Source organism: Sapajus apella, unplaced genomic scaffold (genome assembly GCF_009761245.1).
Source record: "Sapajus apella isolate SASKATOON/1434 unplaced genomic scaffold, GSC_monkey_1.0 scaffold2, whole genome shotgun sequence".
Classification (NCBI taxonomy): domain Eukaryota; kingdom Metazoa; phylum Chordata; class Mammalia; order Primates; family Cebidae; genus Sapajus; species Sapajus apella.
This window is the reverse complement of record NW_022436942.1, coordinates 13,434,941-13,441,727: the sequence shown is the minus strand read 5'-3', so window position 1 is coordinate 13,441,727 and position 6,787 is coordinate 13,434,941. Positions and strand designations below refer to the sequence as shown.

General features: G+C 38.3%; 1 pseudogene; it reads left to right on the top strand.

Annotated features, from left to right (window-relative positions):
• The first annotated feature begins 4,633 nt into the window (after positions 1 to 4,633).
• On the top strand, positions 4,634 to 5,635 carry LOC116557366 (annotated as a pseudogene).
• The last annotated feature ends 1,152 nt before the right edge of the window (positions 5,636 to 6,787 follow it).

Here is a 6,787-nt window from a genome sequence, read left to right as displayed (position 1 = left end):
CATGTGGGCACTTATTGCTATATATTTTCCTCTAGAGACTGCTTTAAATGTGTCCCAGAGATTCTGGTATGTTGTGTCTTCATTCTCATTGGTTTCGAAGAACATCTTTATTTCTGCCTTCATTTCATTGTTTATCCAGTCAACATTCAAGAGCAAGTTGTTCAGTTTCCATGAAGCTGTGCGGTTCTGGGTTAGTTTTTGAATTCTGAGTTCTAACTTGATTGCACTGTGGTCTGAGAGACTGTTTGTTATGATTTCCATTCTTTTGCATTTGCCGAGGAGTGATTTACTCCCAATTATGTGGTCAATTTTAGAGTAGGTGTGATGTGGTGCTGAGAAGAATGTATATTCTGTGGATTTGGGGTGGAGAGTTCTGTAAATGTCTATTAGGTTTGCTTGGTTCAGGTCTGAGTTCAAGTCCTTGATGTCCTTGTTAATTTTCTGTCTGGTTGTTCTGTCTAATATTGACAATGGGATGTTAAAGTCTCCCACTATAATTGTGTGTGAGTCTAAGTCTCTTTGTAAGTAATTAAGAACTTGCCTTATGTACCTGGGTGCTCCTTTATTGGGTGTGTATATATTTAAGATCATTAGCTCTTCTTGTTGCATTGATCCTTTTACCATTATGTAATGTCCTTCTTTGTCTCTTTTGTTCTTTGTTGCTTTAAAGTCTAATTTATCAGAGATGAGAATTGCAACTCCTGCTTTTTTTGCTCTCTATTTGCTTTGTAAATCTTCCTCCATTCCTTTATTTTGAGCCTTTGTTTATCCTTGCATGTGAGATGGGTTTCCTGGTTACAGCACACCGATGGGTTTTGGCTTTTTATCCAATTTGCCAGTCTGTGTCTTTTGATTGGGGCATTTAGTCCATTTACATTCAGGATTAATATTGTTATGTGTGAATTTGATACTGCCATTTTGGTGCTAGCTGGCTGTTTTGCCCAATAGTTGATGCAGATTCTTCATTGTGTTGATTCTCTTTACCATTTGGCATGTTTTTGGAGTGGCAGGTACTGGTTGTTCCTTTATATGTGTAGAGCCTCTTTCAGGAGCTCTTGTAAAGCTGGCCTGGTGGTGACGAAATCTCTGAGTACTTGCATGTTCACAAAGGATTTTATTTTTCCTTCACTTATGAAGCTTAGTTTGGCTGGATGGGAGATTCTGGATTGAAAGTTCTTTTCTTTAAGGATGTTGAATATTGGCCCCCACTCTCTTCTGGCTTGTAGGGTTTCTGCTGAGAGATCAGCTGTGAGTCTGATAGGCTTCCCTTTGTGGGTAACCCGACCTTTCTCTCTGGCTGCCCTTAGTATTTTCTCCTTCATTTCAACCCTGGTGAATCTGACGATTATGTGGCTTGGGGTTGCTCTTCTTGACAAATATCTTTGTGGTGTTCTGTGTATTTCCTGGACTTGAATATTTGCCTGCCTTGCTAGGTTGGGGAAGTTTTCCTGGATAATATCCTGAAGAGTATTTTCCAGCTTGGATTCATTCTCTTCGTCGCATTCGGGTACACCTATCAAACGTAGATTAGGTCTTTTCACATAGTCCCACATTTCTTGGAGAGTTTGTTCATTCCTTTTTACCCTTTTTTCTCTCTTCTTGCCTTCCCGTTTTATTTCATTGAGTTGATCTTCAACCTCTGATATCCTTTCTTCTGCTTGGTCAATTTGGCTGTTGATACTTGTGCATGCTTCGTGAAGTTCTCGTGTTGTGTTTTTCAGCTCCATCAATTCACTTATATTCCTTTCTATTTTGTCCATTTTTGTTAGCATTTCATCAAATCTTTTTTCAATGTTCTTAGTTTCTTTGCATTGGGTTAGAACATGTTCTTTTAGTTCACAGAAGTTTCTTGCTACCCACCTTCTGAAGTCTGATTCTGTCATTTCATCATACTCTTTCTCTCTCCAACCTTATTCCCTTGCTGCTGAGGAGTTGTGATCCTTTGTAGGAGGAGAGGTGTTCTGGTTTCGGGTGTTTTCATCCTTTTTGCACTGGTTTCTTCCCATCTTTATGGATTTGTCCACCTGTCGTCTTTGTAGTTGCTGGCTTTCAGATTAGGTCTCAAATCTTTCAGATTGATGTTCTGTTTGTTGATGATGAGGTTATTTCTGTTTCTTAGTTTTCCTTCTAACAGTCTGGCCCCTCTGCTGTAGGTCTGCTGAGGTCCACTCCAGGCCCTGCTTGCCTGGGGATCACCTGCGGCAGCCTCTGCGCTTTCACTGGGAGCTACAATCCTGAGCTGTTCCTAAACGGCCATCTTGGATCTACCCTCTATATTTTCTTATATTGTCATTTGCTGTTTAACATTTTTAATTTCATCTTTGAGAATTTCTTTAACATTTCTTGTAATATAGGTCTAGTCATGATGAACTCCCTCAGCTTTTGTTCAAAAGATAGTTATGGCACATACAGTATTCTTGGTTGGAAATTTTCTTTCAGCAATTTGTATTTCTCATGCCCCTTCTGGTCTGCAAGGATTTTGCTATAACATTTTCTAATAGTCTTAAGGATATTCTCTTGTATGTAAGAAATCATTTTCTTTTTGCTGCTTTCAAAATTCTCTTAGACTTTTGACAATTTGATTATAATATGGCTTGGTGTAAATTTCTTTGGGTTCATCTTATTTGGTGTTCTTTGAACTTCTTAGGTATGATGTCTATTTCCCTCTCCAGATTTTGGAAGGAATCAGTCCAGCCAGAGATTTTGGAGGCTTTTAACAATTCTTTCTGTTTCCAAGGAGAAGCAGGAGCTATGGGTTTTTGTCTGTTTACTCTGTGCAGAGCTGAGTGGTGGGGAGCTATGGTGTCTACTAGTCCATGCTACTGTCTTTATTCTCTCCCAGGAGGTCAGACTATGCTGGACCTGCTGCAGTTCCAAGACTGGCAAGTCTGATGATATTTCTTAAGAAGTCCCAGGGAAGTTGAGGAATTGGATATTCAGATTAAATATTTCCCTTCTCAGGGGGATGCTGGGAGCTGGTATATTTTTTATTCAGTCATCTTTTGCTGATCAAAGGAGAAGATCTATGGTATTTACCAGCCCAGTGTGTTACCATTTCCGTTCTTCCTCAAGCAGCTAGACATGGCTGGTCCTGTCAGAGCACTACTAATGGAAAGACAGAACTCAGTCCTCTGGGGATCCTCCTCAGAAAAGTTGGAACTCTGTGCATATAAACTAGTCCCTTTCCACCCCTAGGAGAAGTTGAGAGCTAGAGAATCTCCTCTTGATTGTATGATGCCATTGCTGGGGTTTTGGGTTCTGGCAAGAAGATATTCCAAGTCTCCCTTTTAGTATTGGTGAGTCTGGTTTCCCATGTACAGGAGCCTTTCAGTTATTTTCTTTCAGAATTTCTGACAAAATAATTTATTCATGAATTTTTGCTGAATCAGTGTGTTTATGAGGAGGAGGATCCAGGACTTCTTATTCTGCCATCTTTCTTTAGTTCTTAATCCAAGGCTGTATCTGACCTTTCCTTTTTTCCTTCTCTGGAAATGAGAAACACCACTGATTTACTAGAAGAAATGAGAGCTGCAAAGCAACTAAAATGTTGTCAGTAAAGAACTTATGTTAGCTGTAACTTCCAAGGTGTTAAATTACTTTGCTGTCTAATCTCATGTTATAGTTTTGGATTTTTTTAAGGATTATATGCACCCACCACTACCACCATCATTATTATTTTGCTGAGAATAATTTGACTTCCACTTCCTGCCTGAGGCCTGGGTGCATTATGATAGGAACTGTATTTGCTGCTAAAGTTTGTTCTTCTGGTATTTTGGTGAAATCAGAAATTCTGCCATTTCCAATGCACCAACTCTGATTACATTCTTTTGAATTTTAATAAAAGGAGGGAAACAGGATTTTCTTTTCAATTTATCTTATCACACTTACATAGAACTGTTTTCCATTCCCTCTAGGAAGCCATGAAGTTAGTGCAAGTAATCTATGGATTCATATACTAGTCAGAGCATTTATTATAGGCTGACTAAGCAGAATGTCTCATGTATATGTAAGCTTCTGTCTTTCAGCTGCATGTAGGTTTTATTACAATTGACAAAATACCAATAATTGAAAGTACTACTAAATTCGTAGAAGCTACTTGTCATACATTTTCCAAACTAATGGATAAGAACTATAATTACTGTAATATGAGATTTCATTATTTTGTTGTTGCTATTGTAAATAAAGTCATTTTTCATGAATGAAAGTTTCGGTACCCTAATCTATTCTCATTGCTTTACCTACCTTAAGAAGCAATTTTAGATTGGAACGTCTCCTATATTAAAGAATCTTTTTAGTTTTGTGTGTTATTCCAGTCTAAATCTTAATTCCAGCAGCATGACTTCTAGTCTCCTCTGGCAATCAGAGCATTACAATCTTGGAAGATTTACTGCCTGCAAGGAATTCTAGGAGAGGCATACAAGTTTTTACCACATTCTCAGCCAAGAATAGTTATTTTACTCCTGCAACTTTATGTAATGGGAGTGTACTTTTCATGTCTGCCCTGCCCATTTTGGCCATCAGAATATTTTTGTAGAGTACCTTTTTTTTTAATTATAAAAATGACACATTAGGGCTTTCTGCCTGTGGATGTCACTGAAGAAGCATCACTAAAGTCTCTCTCCCCACTCCCATCATGTCTACATCAGAGTCTTGTAAAGAACCCAAACAGCTGTGGAAGGCCCTCATCAGAGGATTGAGCTTTAAAGCAAGCCAAGAGAGTCTGAGGAGCTATTCTGAGCAATGGAAAATGCTCACAGCTGTGTGGTAATGAGAGATCCAAATGCCAAGCACTCCAGGGACTTTGGGATTGTCACATATGCCACCGTGGAAGAGGTGGATGCAGCCATAAATACAAGACCGCACAAGGGGAAGGGAAGAATTGTGGAACCAAAGAGAGCTGTCTAAGAGAAGATTTTTAGAGACCAGTGCCCACTTAACTGGGAAAAAAGGTATTTGTTGGTGGCGTCAAAGAAGATACTGAAGGACATCAGTTAAGAGATTATTTTGAACAGTATAGAAAGATGAAAGTGATTTAAATCATGACTGGCTGAGGCCGTGGCAAGAAAAGGGGCTTTGGGTTTATAATATTTGATAGCCATGACTCTGTGGATGAGATTGTCATTCAGAATTACTGTACCATGAATGGCCACAACCTTGAAGTAAGGAAAGTCCTGTCAAAGCTAGTGCGTCATCCAGCCATAGAAATTGAAGTGGTTCTAGAAACTTTAGTGGTGGTCATGGAGGTAGTTTTGGTGGGAATGACAACTTTGGTCATGGAGGAAACTTCAATAGTCATGGTACATTTGGTGGCAGCTGTGGTGGTGGTGGATATGGTGGCAGTGGCGATGGCTATCATGGATTTGGTAGTGATGGAAACAGTTTGGGAGGTCATGAAAGCTACAGTGATTTTGGCAGTTACAACTATCCAATCTTCAAATTTTGGACCCATGAAGGAAGGAAACTTTGGAAGCAGAAGCTCTGGTCCCTATGGTGATGGAGGTCAATACTTTGCCAAACCATGAAACAAAGATGGCTCTGGTGGTTCTAGTAGCAGCAGTAACTACGGCAGTGGCAGAAGATTTTAATTATTGCCAGGAGACAAAGCTTAGCAGGAGAGGACAGCCAGGGACGTGGCCAGGAAATTACAGACTACAACACATCTGTGAACTCAGCCAAGCACAGTGGTGGCAGGGCCTAGCTGCTACAAAGACATATTTTAGACAATACTCATGTGTATGGGTAAAAAACTCTAGGACTGTTGTTGTCACTAATTGTATAATAGGTTATTTTCGTTTCTGCTCTGTAGAAAGTGTAAATCATTCCCGCAAAAGGTTTCAATGTATAATATTTTTTACTTTTTGCACCCATGCTGTTGATTGCTATAGATAATGGTCTGATCATGACATTGAATAAGTGTGTCTTTAAGGATAATATTACATTAGGTACATTTCACACCTTATTAAGGAAAACATAATTTTACTGCCCGCACAACACCTTTTTTGCTGAATGATTAGATTTAATAAATTTTATTGCTTATAAATAAAAATACCTATCCTGATGTATGATTTTTTAATATAGCTTTGTGCTAAATTTACTCAAAGAGTATAAGAAACATGTTTATGGCTCTTAAAACATATTCCTAAATTGCTTTCCAGAAATGTGTTGTTTATTTAAACTCCCACTAGGAGCTGAACTTCTACTGTGAATTTCACCTCCTCTTTACCAAAACTGATGATTTTAAAAAATTGTTGATAATTTGGTAAAATGTATTATTAGAAAAGTGGACTTTTTATATTTTATTGTCTATTTGTATTTCTTCTTCTGAGAATTGTCATTTCTTATTCCTTTTAGCATTAGAGCTGGGTTTGCTTTAGAGCCTCTTTTTATAGTGTTCCTTGTTTTGCTCAATTTTTAGCTAATCATCTGTGTTCTTGCACCAAAACTATCAATTTTATCTCAATTGTAGAGTCTCTCTAATGACTTCTGACTATAACTTCTCAGAGTTAACATATAAGAGGATTTTCTTTCTTATCCATATTTATACAGCTCCTTTTTCATATTATAGTGTAGAACTGGGAAAATGCTAGAACTGTCCTCCAAAATTCTTGCTTTCCATTTTGCTCTGGAGTTGGCTTTTCTATCTAGACTGTATTTTTATTTCAGATATGTTCAAATTTATACCATTGCTTTTGAGATGCACAGTGGTAAGTTGTGAAGGTTGTTAAGCCACCCTAGGTTTAGGTCAGAAGACGGACTTCCTTCTGCAGAGAGGACATCAATTCTTTGA